The sequence below is a fragment of the Atta colombica genome, unplaced genomic scaffold, assembly GCF_001594045.1.
Source record: "Atta colombica isolate Treedump-2 unplaced genomic scaffold, Acol1.0 scaffold126, whole genome shotgun sequence".
Classification (NCBI taxonomy): Eukaryota; Metazoa; Arthropoda; class Insecta; order Hymenoptera; family Formicidae; genus Atta; species Atta colombica.
Genome location: NW_017259213.1, coordinates 2,759,653 through 2,778,742, shown reverse-complemented (window position 1 = coordinate 2,778,742; position 19,090 = coordinate 2,759,653). Strand labels below are relative to the sequence as shown.

Below are 19,090 nucleotides of genomic sequence, written 5' to 3'. Positions count from 1 at the left end.
ATATATATATATATATATAAAATTTTTCTTCTTAATAAATGTCATAAAATTCATGTATAAAATAATTCAGAATTATCCATACATTCTTGTCAATTATAATTTTATTTATCTGATTTTGTGTGCATGCGCGCGCGCGCGCGCGCGTGTGTGTGTGTGTGTGTGTGTGTGTGTGTGTGTGTGTGTACAGCAAAGATATATTTACAATTCAACTTATAATCGTAACTGCTATAGAAAAGGCTTATTGTACAGTGTACCATTTTACGTTTATCGTGAAAACTAATAATTTTCCAGTCGACTCGTTGTTGCTGTATTCTTTCTCGTGCGGTGACACAATAAAATGGGAAAGGAAAATTCGCTCAGGGAACGAAAGATAGAAAGAAAGAACTGAGGCGAAATGGTTTCGAGGCACGTACCGAAGGATACACGGTCAATTCATTGAATAGGGAAGTAACTTTCATAGTTTATAAGTTTACTCGCTTCACATCCTCCTAGATCGAGTCGGAGTGAGATCATGGCGGATCTCAGATGAATCCTACGCAGGGTCGCTGAAGACGAGCTTAATGCCCGTCTCTAATGTAATTGAAAACTTTCATAAACGCTTTTTCCTTCTCCTCGATTTGTAATCCTTTTCTATCAGCGTTTAAGCGCTATTTAATAGCACGTCAATCAGTAATGACATGAAACTCTATCTTTTTCTTCTATTTACTACTATACATATCACATTCTGTATCTATATGTATACATAGATTCTATAAAAAAATAAAACAATAAATTAAATAGTTTGTGATTATTCATGATAATAATCTGCATCAATCGTGACATTGCAAAAATGCACGATCAAAAATGTTTATATCAATTCGAAAATTAATATTAATTGCGTTTATTAAAATTTCTGTACTGAAAAGTCTTGTAATTGAAATTCACGTAAATTTAACAATAACAAGATAGGAATCAGATTATAATTAATTAATCTATCAAACATTCTAGTTGAGTTAATCAAAAATTCAATTATGATAACAAGAGTTTTCATATGAGAACAACTCGTTCTGTTTGTATTTTTTGTTGATATAATCAGAACATTTTTTTCAGTGTGTAATTATCTTGGATTATAGTTAAAACTAAATATGTATTTTATATTGTCATGATATATTTTGAAATAAATAAGATTTAGCATATAATGACGCTTGTGATCGGTAAAGTGAGCTTGTAAAATAATATATATCAAATACCTTGTAATTAGTCATATAATGTACTCCTATGTACAAATGTTCATATAGCGTATCTATTTATTTATTTAACAAACTGAAATGGAAATCTTTTATAATTTCACTCAACGTTATTAAGCGCAAAAAAATTTTTAAATAGTAAATATTTACTCTGTGAATTCTATAATCTAGAATGAAAATCAAATTGTAAATCACACAATAAAATCACTAAAAATATTAACTTTAGAAATAGAATACTAACTTTAGAAAGCTACAGAAGGAATACAAATATTTTTATTTCGTCTATTGTATTATTATTTGAATGATTTTTTACAATGAATCATAAACGTGCCGTAACTCTGAAATTACCTACAGAGATCATAACTTATGCACGAAACCGTCTCGGTCCAGTTTTACAGAAGCTATTACATTTTTATTCCTGGACTTTTCCACCCCGATTAATACCGACGAGTATTATCTTAAAAATTCGTTCTATCCTTGTTTTATTACCGATTTTTTTACCTACGTTATTTAAAACCAGCAAAAATAAGGCAAAAAAGAAAAAGTACGAAAATAGAGAGAGATAACAAAAAAATAAAGAGAAGTAGACAATGGAACAACGAGCAGATTATATTCGGCATGAGAGGTCAGTTTACTGGTATAATTACTCACAAACCGCAAAACTCTCTATATTAAAAATATTTTCCCGGTTCCGATGTACGATGCTTTTTAACGCGTTCAGTGAACTTCGAGAACAAGCTGCAGTATACTCGCGACAAAGATTTTACCCACTTTGTGGGTGTGCAGGGTCGGGTAAAATCAGTGAGCGAACGGTCCTACTAATTCAAAGCGAAAGCAGTTATGCAAACGTACTGCGAAACATTCGCCGTGAAATTTCAAGGATACCATTCGCCTTCAGAGGTTCAAATTTCTACACGTTCCATCTCGTCCACTCGCGCAAATTGTGTACATACAATTTGCGAACTTGAGAACCATACAAATCTCCATCAAAGCAGTCCAACTTCCACGGACGAGATAGCTATTCTAATTTAAAGACTGTATTTTTGCGTCCGATAAATTGAATGAAAATTGTATTAAACGCAAATAAAATATTTATATTATTAATAAATATAGAATAAATATAGAATAAAGATAAACTAACTAATAAAAAAAATTGTCAAATATTACGCATCGATAATAACTCAAATAATAATTAAAGACTTTAGTATATGTGTATTGTTACAAAATAAATGTACATAATTTTTAAAAATTATTATTCTTTTAAATGTTCTTATTAGAAAATTGCTCTTGTATAATTAATAAAAGTTTGTTCTTGTCATAAAAAAATAAGAGTTTAAATAACAAGAGCTAGAATAGAATTATGGGCAAAGATAATATATCAAATGTAGGAAATTCACTATATATGTCGCATTAGCATACCAAATAATCGTATGCAATACGATAAATATATGAGTGCACGTATGCCTGAATTTCGCGAGAGAAGGAACTTAATACAGATAAGACACAGACTTCGGTGCATAAACCACAGAGCGTTCACAAAGTTCTGTCATAAGTCGTCGGAACTTCTAAGCCCTATACTCGCAGGAGTTACATAGTCTCTGTGGCGGTTGGATGAATTACGATACACGCTAAATACATAATAAGCATGACGGTGCATACTCAGTCTCGCTTGTTTCTGTCCTATCAGATTGTAGTAAGCAGGAGCAAAATCCGACTAGTCAAAAGAATCAAATTACGCAAACTTTATACAAACTTCTTCGCAGATGCTATCAAAAAATACAAACGATGATACATGCTGATTCTGCACAAAATACTTTTTCTCTGCCTTTGAATTTTCACATGTCAAATAATCATCTTCTGTTTCGTGCAAAATATGATAGATGAATTTTACTTTATAACATAACATTGCTTTTACATATTTAACTATTTCTTCTTATCTTAACTTATTTATAGACATATATTGCACACATTCATACATTAAAAAATCTTCTGTAGAAGAATAAAACATCACATTTCTTTACAAGCTGTTAAAATATAAAATAAAGATTTGTATAACAATAAATATAAAAACATTATGTCATTATAAAGACACATGCATAAATCTTTAAACAATGTGTAAATTATAAATATCTTTAAGTCCTTTTTAGCATACTTTATAAGAACTTTTGGACAAGTAATAATTCATTCTTGGAAAAGTGTAATGAATATCAAATAATGAATATCATTCTAAGCAATTAAAAAGCTTCTATGAAATATGATTTTATGAAAAGGTATTGTTAAAGTTTAAAAGACGGCTTGCGTTTATTCTCTTATTAATTTAGAAAGCTTAACGCAAATGATACTACCTGATGCTGCACGGAGTGAAGGAAAATGGTCCTTGAAGAGGACATTCGTAACACTTGTCGCTGCAGCAGCTGCTAGGAACGAGTTATTACTCCCGTAACAACGGAAACGAGAGTGGACCGTTTCCGATGTCACATGACGAGTATGAATCATATAATTATCGATTATCTAACATTTACGCAAACCAAAAATAAGAAAGTACATTAAGAGAAAAATATTTGAAATTTGCGACTATAATTGCAGGAAAAAGTTATAATTAGAAGCTCCATTTTTGTGGTTATTACTGCTATAATATTAATAATTATAACCATATATAATAATCCTCTCAAACATAAAAAAAAATTGTACTATAAATTATAATTACTTTAAATATTAATATAGTAAAATATCAAAATATAAATAATAAATAAAATAAAACATTTTTGTTCAGTAAAAATGCAATCGCAATTACAATAAATATAACTATTTTCTTAAATTTATTTATTATTTATGTGATAATAATAATTAAAAACTATGTTTATAATTAAGTTTTTTATAATAATTAAGAAAGACTAAAGACAAAGTAATTTGGCTATTATTAGCCATTAATAGCTTAATTGACTATATTTGTATAGTAATTATAAATGTATAGTTATCCTCAAAAATGACTATATATTATAGTAATTGCAACTATTTTTTCTCGCAATTCATATGTATCGATCAATCATTGCAATTAGTATAACTTAGTTATATATTTGATAACAAAGTTATCAAATATAAAAAGTCATTAATTTTCCTTTCAAAAACACCGTTGTAACTCAAAATAAATATATGGAAATGTGTACTTGAAAACTCGAAATGAGCAACAGTATTACCAACAGAGACAACAGAAGCTCATTAAATACGAAGTGTACAGGATAATAAACGATCTGTGAGCGCGCACGCGCGGAAATCAGGTGATAAATCTTTGCCCCGACAGTGATGTCTTATCGAAAAAAAACTTTTTATACGATCTAACAAGAAAAAAAAAATGTTTTTCTCGAATATGAAGTCAGCTTGCAGTGATCGATTGAATAGATCGTTACAAATCTCGCAGCAAGTTTATTCTTCAACTTTCAACATAATAGAAGCGCAATTTTACCCTGGTCAATGTGGTTAAGCTAGATCTGAATAGCTTAACGAGATTTATGGAGTTCTTTTATTACTTTTTCAGAACGAGGTTAGAGAAGTAATCGGATTCTAGATTAAAGGCTCGTCCATTGACTCCGCTTCTATTCATTTCAACTTATTCTACTAAATCTTTTAGTTGCCAGGCCAGAATTATTTTTTTATTCCTAATTACCAGCCTCTGTGGTATCTTTATAATCTTAATCTCAGCTTTTCCTACATCCCGTCTTATACGTAATCCTATTTAGAGCAGCTTAATACATGACTTGTAATAAATTCAAATGTTATTCTTGCAAAAATATATAATTTGTTCGAGAAATATTAATTTCGCAATTTCGCAAATTTAAAAAAGGATACAACTATTTATTTTATCTAATATCGTTCGATTCAACTCTTATAAACCATGATAGATAAAGATTTTTCAAAAAAAGTCCAAGAAGAATCGTGAATATGATTCGCGTACATATATATTTATAATACCAATGACGAAACGAAAGACGCTAATATTTCCGCAATGGTATAAAATCTCACTGTTTGGAAGTATACACGGATTTATACAGTATAAAATAGAAGAGTGATCCAGCTCAGACCGTCGCTGTTGAAGTAAAAATCCCTTGTTAGGCTGCTACAACGAAGCGAGGCGAGGCAAACGTCGCCGCGGGATGACCCGCCGTGAAAAATAGGACAAATTTACAGCAGGAAGCATCAATTCTCTCCGTGGCAGCAGTTTTATTCTAGCAAGACCATGGAAGGAAGGAAGGAAAGCACGAATACTTCTCCTGGATCTCTTCTCCTGGTACTACGGAGGTGAAAAATAGGAAAGGCGCGTTGCGAACACGGCTTAAGCGTCCGCCTGTCCGCCTGTCTACCAGGGATAAGTGATGTGACAGTACAACGGAGATGCGAAGGGAAAGGCGGAATGGCAGGAGAGCGGTCGTATCGCAGCAACACGGGGAAGAAACGAGGATGGGTCGTGAATGAGAGTGATGGATTGCACGCTGCCATCCACTGACACTCTTCCACCAAAGGGCAGATCGCCCATTGTATTGCGGAACCCACAACTTGTGCCGTCTACATTTCCGGACGGCTAAACGACAATCCGATCTGAACGGCAATGCGAATCCGTGTCTTTCCTATCGAAGAGTCTCCGACCGGGTATTACGAACAATGTGAGGTTTACATAAATCTGGCATGTTCGCATCGATACTCTTTCTAGATAATCTTTACTTTTTGGATTATTTATATTTATTCATAAACAAAAGGAAAGAATAAAAAAATCATGTAATTAGGATTTCTTTTTAGGGGTTGCTATAAATAGGGAGAATAAGTTTAATAGATATACAGCCATGTGGAAAAGTATTAGATATTTACAATTTTCTCGCATTTTACAAAAAGTTAAATATCTCGACGAAAAGAAATCGTAAAAGTTTTCGATCACGCATCGTTAGATATTTACGTCTTCAATATATTTACACAAATAACAGCCCTGCGTGCGCGCGCTCATGCATGCGCGCGTGTGCGTGTGTGTGCGTGCGTGTGTGTGTGTGTGTGTGTGTGTGTGTGTGTGTGTGTGCGTGCGCGCGCGCGCGCGCGCGCGTGTATGTGTGTGTGTTATATGCAGTTGAATTTTGAATCTATCAAAAGTTAATTCACAAAAAAAATTAATGGACATAAAAAAACTATTCAAAGGATACTTATTTTTATTCATATATTAGTTAAAATTATATGGCAATATTTAATATTATATAATTTTAAATAATACATGAACTAAGAGTGATTTTGGACTATAATAAAAAATAAATCTTTATAAAAACTCCATGAAGGAACTTACTTGTATATCGCATACAAAATAATACGATAAAAATATTTCTATTTCATTCAGAGAAATTATTAATATAATCAAGTTTAATCAAACAAATAAAAAATCATGCAATAGCTATATGACGTTTTAACTCCAATTATGCGAACGTAACAAGAATAAGCTAACATTTCTAAATACATATAAACACATTATTATTTTATTACGTTACTACAAAATGCATAAATTCTTCATTCGTTTATTTCTATTAGTATTAAAAAGATAATATTGTACATCCGTTGAATAATTAAAATAGCTACGCAATTCTAGCTAGAAAAATTATCTGAAATCCACATGGAAATAATCGTCGACAAGGTTGAAACAAATGTGCACATTAATGTGCACATCGCGGATTATCGTCACAGCGGTACAAATGCGATTAAATCGATAAAATCTGCACGAATAACATATTAAGATTAGAATTAAAAGATTTGGACGGATAGAGATAAACCGGATTTCTTTCCTTACCGTAATAAAATTACAGTATAATAAAACTAAAATTATTTATATTTAATCGTATGCAGAAATTCAGTAGAAGATAACTTCAACATTAAAATTTGTTATTAATAATTTTTATTATATTTAAACAACGTAACGATTATAGTAAACTTAAACAAATCACTAGATAAATATAAATAATGTTATTGCAATTTCTAAAAAACTATTTTCTCGCAAAAATATAATTCTATTTATAATTAACAGAAAAAATAGAATATAAAAAATAATATAATAATTAATGGTTTAAATAAAACCATGTAACTATGAGTAAGTTTGATATTAAATTACGTTGATTATAAGAATTACAATGGATTTACGAAAATCTCGTGAGATGTGATATAACAAATAATATAATAATTAATTGAATCGCGCATATGGGCCTGTTTTCGACTTCAATAAAGGTCGTTAAGTATTCTGCCGATGGTAGAAAAAGGGAAGTACTGATGCCCCCTTCTCGAAACCATCACGGCAAAGGACGAATTAATCTGGCTTCACGTAGAAGGACCTTTTCTACCCCACGTTTTCGATGTAATTGAATCTCTTGTCTTTGCCAAGGCAATTGTACCATACCTCTCTTCCCGCCAATCTAGAGCTGCTCTCTTACCGCGAGAAATTAATCTTCCTTTCTACGAGTGCGATTCCATGATCGGAAAAAAAACAAAAGTAATAGAGGTCTATAATTCGACTCTGAGCCGAGCACGAACACGAGTTTTCTCGCGTCGGTGCCGATTAAAGATAAATTAATCAAACGGTGTTTGTCGAACAATTAAGATCAGTTTTACGATCAAAATGCATTCACAGTCCGAACGACTCTTACATTTAAATAAAGGATCAAACGTACCGTTATTTAAAACTACGTAAATTGATTTCTATTAAAATACTAATTAAGCAAGTTATATATATAAACAGAGTTCTCATTTACATGTTATCAAATATATCAGATAAAGTCTCTTTAATATACAAATTCATACATTAATTTTGTCATAGATATATATTGATAACTAAACACTACACGATCTTAAAGAAAAGAACTAATAAATATATAAATATATACTTCTCATTGAATACAAATGTAGCAAAAAGATTGTCAAGATTTTATCTTTCATTTATTCATTATATTGCATGGAATGCATTCTAGGAATATTAATTATTCTAATATTTATTCTAATAATATAACGCTATTTTTTACAGAAAATAAATGCGTTTCTATATAAATATATATAATATTATATTACAAAATTGTATATTACAATACATTATATATTCATATGGTTAAGTCAAATTTTGATCTGTCATTATATAATTCACCAAAAAAAAATTATTAAATTTAATAAAGAGATTGCACAAGTAATAACACGAAATAATGCTGGATAAAAAGGAAAGCAACATCCAAATTCTATTAAACCTTATCATATTAGGATAATAGGATTGCTCTTATTACGGTCTCCTCGAACAAGGATTTCTGTTTATCAGCTGAAGACATTCCTTCCTCATTCTTCCAGCCATATTCTCTTTCCGCAAAAAAGATCGAAAATGATGACGAAAACAGAGAGGGAGAACAAAGAAGCAAGCGAGTAAGCAAGAGAGAGAGAGAGAGAGAGAGAGAGAGAGAGAGAGAGAGAGAGAGAGGGGGGACAGAGAGAGAGAGAGAGAGGTGGGGGGAGGCAAGATGGACGAAGATGGAAAAAAATTACTTTCGAGGCAAAACGTGACGGCAATACTAGAACGAAAATTGTAAAATGCGGACCACGCTTAAATATTAGACGCCATGTAAACGAAAGTTTATCGACAGCTGGGTGCTCCGCTTAAGAAATAAGGCAACCTGAATATTTTTCTTGAGACAAATTACGGATTGAACACTGTTCTTAAAATTAACTAGACTACATTAGAATATTTGAGAATTGCGTTAATAGCGTAGGATTGAATAATTATCATATAATTATAACTTGAATCAAAGTATCTAATTTGCAATTATAATGTGGAATATTCGTAAAACATCTCATAATTCTTCTCAAATACTCCTTAACTATATAAAAGAAATAAAATTGTAAGAAGTTTCATCGAAAAGTTTATTGGCTTTAAATAATTTGCCGGTCGTATTCAAAAATATTTTCTTCCTCTTTGTCGAAAAGGAATATAAATCATGTGCTTAAAGAAGTCCGCACAACCGCAAAGATTCTCTTGTAAAGAAGATTACGCTGCCAAGGACTTTCTTCATTTTTTGCTGCAACGACCAAATTAACATATTCATAAGATATTTATCAAAGATTCTCTTTGACGCCCGTTACTTAAATATGTCGCTCTGGCACAACAGACTTTTTTATTTATTTCATCCTATAAAAATTCAGTGTCCTATCATCGACGCTTTTAAAGGAATAAAGATACAAGATCTATGTATAAATATCATCATAAAGTATTATTGAGAAAATAAGCGGATATATTTTAATTATAAAATTTTTCACGCGAACATATGATGATAATGTTCAAATCCATTTTCTCTTAGGTGTGACAAATAATATCACAATATATTTCGCTCTTCGTAAATAAATCTTTAATCGAACATAACCCTTGTTACATTTCAATGAGTATGCTGAATATATTATAACAAGCTTTCTCATATTAACAATCTCTCAAGCAAGCAATCATCTTAAATAGCCGAGTATAACTACATGAGTGCTTTGTTACATTGGCACGAGATGTCCTTGATATCGTATCCATAATTCTGAAATGCATATGTTGATACAACATGATAGTTATGCATATGTTTCATGGGAATACGCCACATGTTCGTGAGAGAGAGAGAGAGAGAGAGAGAGAGAGAGAGAGAGAAGAACTTCCATTCTAATGCATTCCATTGATTTCATTGTCACAGCAAATTCGCAAGAATGCATCACATTATATGTTTCCTCGACATTGTATCACAAAGTTGACATATTACAAAAGGATCATCGAAATGTCATTTGCATTAATAATCGCGTTATCTCGACTCTAATGCATTTATTACTATATATTAATTATAAATATATATTTATATTTTTGACGATATATTCGCTTCAAAAGAAATTAACCAATTGGGTGTTTAGCCCCTATAAAAGTGTATATGGGCACATATAAAAAAATGGCAAAGCTATAAAATCACAAATATAAGGTTACAAGTTAACAACCACTAAATTTACGTTTTATTTGACTATGATATAATGATTGTGACAGTCTAATAGAAGTATCTGGATCTATTGATCTTATTTCATAGCAATCATCTTATCTTGAATGTATCGCATCTGTCGGTATCGTCGCGACGTAGTCGTAAACTTCAGACACGAACGAGATCATCGAAGCTCCCTGCCCGAACGGGATTCCTCTAGTAAAAGCCCTGGCTCCCAGCCCAACAAGCACGCGAATTACGAAGTTTACGACGTCAACGTTTATTCGCGGACGAACTTGTGCTACAACAGCACTTCCATTAACTTCTTCAAAGACAATAAAAAATCTGTGTAACAGAGTTATCTAATTATTTAGAGTAGTCGTTAATGCATAAAATAATTATCAAATTCAATATGTTTGTTTATTGCAATGGTACACTATTATTATTTACTGCTGACTGAAACAAAAGCACTGAAAAACTCAGTGTTTTTTCAAAATTTTCAGTTTTTTCTATCAGTCACTACATATGTATATAATAAAACAAACATATACTTATAATAAGACACTTTGTCAATCTGACTTACTACTCCACAATTAATAATTTAATTTCGTTTGAATTAATCTTAATTTTCTGCAATAATAACAATCCTTTGAATGTATTAAGTTACATCCAAATTAAGCAACTGACTGCAAATAAATGAATCAGTATTCATAACGCTATTTAGTCGTAAGTTGTTTATTCGTGTCTGTTTGATCTGGATCTAGCTTCAGAATTAAACAACAATACTAAATTGAAAAAAATTAAAAATAAGAATCTCCACAAATAATTAAACATAATATAATATTGTCAATAATGTTAATAAAATATCTACAAAGTACAATAAAAAATTTTCAATACCATTTAAATATATATTAATTGATAATATAATAAATCTCAATTCGATTAATTATATCACATAAAGAATTTTTCTTATTTCACAATTTTTCTTATTTCATTTAGTCTCAAGTTTTTTTTAACGAACTATTCAAAAATACATACGCATAATTTTTTTAATATTATCGCATGTACATCATCTGATATGCCATATATTATCATGCTGCGACTGTGGGCCAAAAAATCCTGCTGCAATCAATATGAATTTTTACAGTTCCATCTATTTGACGAATGATATTATTCATCATAAATATAGTAACCAATAGTTAAATAGAATTATCTTTTATAGGAAATATCCATCTATAATTTAACAGGAAATTATTTATAAATTATAAAAAGCTCATATATATGAAATATTTATAATATTATAGTTAAATGAAGCGGAGAAAAATCAATGGACAGCGAAATCCCAATTTTAAAGTGAAAATTAATTCTTATCGAGGAAATTATTTGTAATTTGTTTATTTGCGAATGAGTTAACTGGCGTATATATAAACAAGTTCAAACATTAACGATATTATTATTATTAAATATATGAAAGCTATTTTAAAGAATTCCATTGATGAATTCCAAGATTGAAAGTTCTTATCTTATAGTTAAATTTCTTTTCTATATATGATGATCAGCTTGTAAATCTCGAATATACTCTCTCTCGAATATATCACTCGTCAATCTTGTTATTTTCTTCAATCATTATTAAACCAATAATCTTACAATTCAACATTCCTTCGTAGTTGAAGCAAGAAAAGCGGAAATAGATCAAAGCAAAGGCACACTATTCGAATCGTGCTTTGTATTCCGAAGCATATATACATTTGTAACTGATACATTTCTTTAAATAATATATACAGAAGTTTTGTATAAAAAAACTATTATAATTAATAAAAAATCTTTTTCAGATCTTTACAAGATTGCTTCTAATTGACCAGACATTTTTTAATAACGAAAAAAAGTAATAGTATATACAGGAAATAAATAAAATAAATACAATATTAAATTAAGAATAACAGAAATCAAATACTATTAATATATTGAGATAATTCTCTTAATTAAGAATTTATCTAATAATTTATTCAATACAACATTTTTCAAATTTCTATCTTAACAATACATATTATCGTAAATATGTAGTTGCGGAAACTTGGAAACGTAACATTAAATGCATGTCTTTCCAATAATCATATATCGAAGTATATGACAATTGATTTAAATCTGAAAAATATTAGAGAGATAAAACCGCATTCGATATTATCTGAGTTCAATATCAAGTGCGGGGCATACAAATGGCTGGAATGACACCGTTACTATATTTGATAACAAAGAATTCGGTGTTATGGCATGTCACGATAGGGTTGAGTAGACAGTGCATTTAGTTTACGAGTCTCGTTACTACTTTATCGTGTATGTCGAGATCGATAACGTTCTCGCTATAACGATATATTTCCCGTCGGTGATCCGCGCGCGGTAGCTTCGATAAATCCTGACGTACGATGCCTTCCTTCGTACTTCGTCATTCTCCACCGTCTCTTATCCCCTATACTTTTTTCCAACCCTCTTCACCGCTACGTCGCGATATCCACGAGCGTGCTTGGATTTTAAATCAAATTTTTTTTTTTTTTCATACATCCCTATGTCTCACACAATAAGCATATAGACGCAATGTGATGAGATAGTAGTAAGAAATTAGGGAAAATATTACTTTTCCTCTTACATCTTCGAGAATGAACAAATAAAATGCAAAAAAATGTGAGGAAATTAAAAGAGAAAAGTAAGCATCGTAAAATTTCTTTTTTCTCCGTAATATAAATCTCGATAATCTTTATGTACCCGGTGCGTTAGTTTACGATTGCGTTTACTCGGAACTTTTATCAAGTACACAGGATGAGAATGAATAAAGATACAGAAAAGTTAGCATGGAAAACATTAGCTAATTTGCAATCGTCTATTTTATCAGTAGAAATAAAAAAGTTTTGCACTGACCAAATTGTTTGCATAACTATCAAGGAAACGAATAAAACGTGTGGGTAAATCATTTTAATTACAGACGAAAGCAAAAAACTTCTCTAATCTACAATTTCTCTGCAGTTTCTCTGTATTGATACAAGAATCGTAAAACTTTACAAACATTGAGATTCGCAGTAAAAATATTTCAATCAATTTAAAGTCGATAATCTAACTCTAATCTACGATCAGTTATATTAGCGATGATCATCGCAAATCATTAGAAAAAGATTTGCATAAGAAACTTCAGAAATTGCAGTTACTTAATGTATCCAATTATGGAGTGAAAATAAATTGCTGTTTCAAAGTAGCTATTCTCTGCTTTTCGACGAGACATAAAAAAATCTATTAAGCAGTTGCGAATATTTAATAACATCGAGAAGAAACTTTTTTTTACTATGGAAAACTACGGCAATCTTTTTTAAACTAAGAATATTATTCATTCAAAACAAAGTATTTTATATATGTATACATATATACACATATTGAATTTACAATATACAGTATATGCATTTGAAATTAATTAATTAATTATTTTAAAGTTCATTAATTTACTATATATTTAACTATTTATTTTGATTGCTATATAATTAATATTATTTTGCTTAATTAATATACATAAAATAATTAATATATAAAAAATAATTAATATATATAACAATGTCAAATTTTTTGCAATTATTTATACTCTTTTCAATTTTAGAGAGGAACTAATTCCATTCTGCGCATAAAATTGAAATCTATTCATTTAATTGTATTATTCATTTTAACTCGACAGTGATGATTTAGCTTCATCCATAGGTAATGCGTCGTCGCCCTTGCGATCTGAAACATTAACTACCCAATCCGCCGTTCACATGAGTTCTGCCTGAGTGAACTGAAGCTAAATATCGGCCAGATAGTCACAATAAAACCGTTCGCACATTTCGCATTCCCGTGCGATTTCAAACACGTAACAATACGCGATACACCCGAGATTGTACGCGTTCGTAATAAAGGCCAGGTATACCCCCTCCTCCCCCCCTCATCGTATATAGATATTAAACTGTGGTCCGTGGTGTGCACCCCACAGTGCACGATATGACATTAACAAAATTCTACGAATCCTGTTGTCACCACAAAAAATCGAGTATAGCATTGCCGAGAATAAACCAGATTAAAATGGAACGCGAGAGATGTGGATTAATTTTTTGAGATTTTCATACATATTGTTCTTTAACCTGCAATGACGTGCAATGCATATATGATTTTTTTATTAGATTACTGATACGAAAAGGAAATAAATTACATAAAACACGCAACCAAAACTTTCAAGTTTTATCATAAAAAATTGAAATTAATTATTAAATCGCAAAAAATGGAAACAGAAAATACTCACGTGTCTGATTTTAAAATATCCTAATAAATTTCAAAATTATATATCTTATATTTATACAAATAATTAAAAAAGAATCTGTATACGATGTTTAAATAATATTTCACATATTATTGAGCAACAATTATTATAAATTATAGAACTATAAAAAAGCACTTTTTATCATAAATTATAACATAAAAACAAAATAAATATTGTAGAACATAGTTATCATGCTAAAGTAAAAAATTAAACAGACGGAACAAGCCCTATGCACGATAATACTTTTCGAAAAATCTCCTATGTTTAATTATGCTTACAATTTAATAACACTCGTAGACAAAGCGCTTACAACTACGCTTGCATAATTATTAACGCGTCATGTGAAAAGGAAAGGGTTTGGTGCAGTAAATACGCAGAGTGACTCTATGGCGCGCTATTGTCACTTAAGTGATTATCGACATTTAGGCATTCTCAGCTAAAACAGCAATTTCCGACGACACGTATGTAACAGCGTGTCTACGTCATAAACATCTTGAGAGCTTCAAATATATACAAATAAATCGAATTACATGCCGTTAATATGTGCATAGCTAACGAGAGTTATTGTACAGTTTGTTATTGTCGAAGACATTTAATTGTTTTCAGACGAAGAATTCGCATTGAATATCGCATTTCCACATATCACATGATCACAGTATAAAAATTTTCGAATATTTTCTTACAAAGTACCATTGTAAAATTTAAAAAATAATTTTGAACTTAAATAAATAATTGTTATGCCTTACTTTTGAAACCTTTAAAATTTTGTCAATAATCCATGATAATAACAATATTATTGATCTCTTTTTATTATTAATCTTAATAATTAAAATGCGATAAAAATTGTACGACAGATTTAATTAAGGATTTACTTTAAATAAAATATAATCAAATAAAAAATTAAATTCCTTTCTCGTAAAATCAATAGAAAATTCAAATTGATTACTAATTTTATATTTCTCTGATTATAAGAGAAATAGACCGTTTACAAATGTTTAGATAAATGTGCATATAATATGCATATAAAATGTTTTTCAATTTGTATTAAGCGTGATCGACTTTTTGTAGGTATTTCAATAAAGAATATTGTTCTAAAAAACTATGTAGAACTTGTCGATTGTGTCTACAATATTATTAGAAAAACTGTGAAACGTCATTCCGCAAAGTATCCCAGATGAGCGTCATTGTCAATTCAAGCCCAATTTAAGTCGGGAAGAAACTTTTAACAAACTTCTATTCCATCACGGAATCGGTAACTACAAGGACAAGCACTACCAAGTCGGCTCAAAGTACGAGCATAATTTTAACGTCATGACTTCACTTGAAGACATTCTAAGAAGATTTGACACACTTGAAATTCTTCATTGTAAAAAATTATTTTAAAAAAACACTTCTCACTACAAACCATTAATTAGCAAACAAATTTTAAAAAATGTGGCACTATTGGCAATAAAAATATGCAATAAAATAATTAAGATGCCTATGGATTTTCAGTTATTTTTGAGATATTAATATAGAAATTTTAATAACGAATCGATGCGTCAATACATTATTTATAAATTGACTTTACATTTAATTATAATCCCTAAGTCTTTCATTTTTATCTTTTTAATTTATGTAAATTCACGAAATTATAAATGACGCGTCAATATATAAATTTTTCTATCATTGATGGAGATACTTCTATGATAAATTTCATATATTCGCAAATCAACTTATTTTTATTAATAAAATAAAATAACGCAATAAAAGTAACGCAAAGCAAAAAAGTAATAGAAATAGCGCGAAATCTATCACTTTGTCATGAATAAATATCACAACCAATCGTTGCATCGGTTCAACGTTCGGGATTTGCAGTCTGCGCTCAACATCCGCTGGCAAGTCATAGTGGAACGTGAAGGCCGCCGCCGTGTCATATAAGAGTGGCGGAAATTCGGAGAGAGAGAGAGAGAGAGAGAGAGAGAGAGAGAGAGAGAAGAATGGTACAGGGGATGTACTAACGGCGGTACGTGTTTGTTTATGTGCGTGTATGAGTGTGACGAGGGATGCATTCGGAGCAGTGTAACATCGTATATCGAGCAAATATTGATTCCGAAGGCATATCTGTTTGCCTCGCGCCGGGCGCCTCGTACGTGTGTCCTGCCTATTTTTCTTCCGCCGCTACCAGGAACGATTTCAGACTCTACTTCAAATCGTGGCGATGTTTATCCATAGCCATACATACGTAATGTTAGAATCATAAACAGTCTCGTAACGTTACCCATATAAAGCATAAGCTACCTATATCTTATCGAACGCGAATAAAATCTAAATATTTTCACAGCACGTTTTTCGAGATAAATCGAGAAAATAACTCAAAATTTATATAAACAGTACATATCGATTAGTAGACGAAATGATCGCAAATTCCGACAAATTAATTCAAGCATGAGTCCAAGTGATAACGCTTCTCGATAAAGCGTTTTCACAACAGAATTAGAACATGTTAGATCGCAAAATGGATCGCTGAATTGAAAAGCCGTTAATCCATTTAGTCGTGGATATCAAACAGATCGTGAACTCGGTTCGTCGCGCTTTGTTTACAGATAACCGTTCAGGCGTCGATGTGAACACGTAAAAATTCGAGTCGATAGTTATACGGTTTTCAGCCATTTATGTTCTCGTGCGTTCAACGTCACTTACAACCAACATGATTAAACGCCACGTTAACTCTCTTCTCTCTTATTCGTAACACTTTATTATCTAACATTAAACCTTTCAACCAATGAAAACCAACATTAAAATACTGAATTTATAATTAGCAGAAAGTAGCAAGAAATACAGAAGCGCAAGCAGTCCTTCGTAAAATATTATAACAAGCGTATCTGGATGTTGTATGTAGATTAGTGATGAGAGAAAGGGTTATAGAATATTTCTCTTATAAACGCGCACGATGAAAATATTAAAATGGAAATGACAGCACTGGCTCGCAGCTTTTGTATTATTACAGAAATTTTAAGGAATTTAATTCCCAAAATAACATTAATGTACCTTTTATATCTTTTTAACAAGAAAAAAAAAACATAATATCATATTATCCTATCGATTTTTAAATTTATAAATCCTATCGAAATACGAAATCTTTATATTATAATCATTAAATAAATGTTATAACATTCACTCAATTCTTATGTTAATATTGGACAAACAATGGAATAATATAAATAAATTTTTTATCCATACAGCAAAATATCCGCTCGCAAAACCCGAACCACCTATTTCAAGATAGCGTTAAAGAAGAGTGAATTCTTCAATTCAAATGGTAATAAAAATATATATCCGAGATAGATAATCTTATGTTAAAAATTCTATTGTTTCTTCTTTCCGTTTTCGCTACATTTTTCTCTATCGGAACAATAAGAACATATAGTAAGAAGTTGCTATTAGATGGCGTCCATTTATAAAAGATGTTTCTTTAGGATATAAAACCAACTGACGAAGAAACACACAAAAGCAGGAAATGTATATTTCAAGAAATCTGCGAGACGAAACGGAAAGAACGAGTCGAAAAGTACGCATGGGAATAGCTTATTTATAGACGTCTATGTGCAAACCTTCGAAGGAGTTTAAAGATGTCTGAACTTTACAAACAATTCTTTAACATTGTTCAATAAAATTTACGAATATAAAAGGGCATAAAAAATTTAACTTGCAAAATACGTGTCATCGCAAATAATTGTATTAATGTATAATGGCTGATCATAAGTTTCATTTAGTTTTAGAATATTAAAAAATATTCTTTAATAACATTAACAAAAATAATCTTAATAAAAATTCATATAAATTTTTTATTATAATAGTACAATAAAATACGCTAATGATAAAAAATGTGGAATTTTCAACATAGAATAATTTGATTGAATTAAAATTGCTAAGCTCTTTTATATAATTATTTTATTGTTATTGTATCAACTAGATCATTTGAAAATTTTTATATTTAATGTTTTGAGTTTTTTTGATTAATTTGACATTAGTTCCTCCTTCATCAAAAATATCAAATATTTTATAAGAAAAAAATTCCATATTATTTTTTATATTAACATCCCTCATTTATGAATAAATGTATGAAATAAAAATATAAAGATTTTCAAAAATTTTGATATAAAAGTATAAAGATTTTCTCATATATATGCATAGAAAACAATTCCTTTGTTTGTAATTTATAATTTGTAAAATAATTCCTTGTAATGAGATACGTATTATTTATATGATAATCTTTAAAGAAATCGCAAAGAAATCTAATCTCAAACTCACAAATTATCGAATTTCGGAAGATCGTAACACGATCTTGAAATTATAAAATTCGATCTCAAAACTCATTATTAAATATAATATTTATCAATACAAAATATTTGACGCGTTGATGTTTCAACTCAATTATTATTTCTAACTACTTATCACACATAAAAGCAAAATAAGATAATAAAATTTATATAAATAAAAACAAAAAAGAAAATTTTTAATTACATTCTAAATATATAAAATGCATATATTTTTCCAAATATTTT

The 19,090-nt window shown here is 30.1% G+C and overlaps 1 protein-coding gene across 10 annotated transcripts in view; it reads right to left on the bottom strand.

Moving 5' to 3' along the window:
• Positions 1-19,090, bottom strand: part of LOC108695203 (dystrophin, isoforms A/C/F/G/H) — a 469,808-nt gene that overhangs the window by 357,391 nt on the left and 93,327 nt on the right. The gene's annotated exons all lie outside the window — the stretch shown is intronic.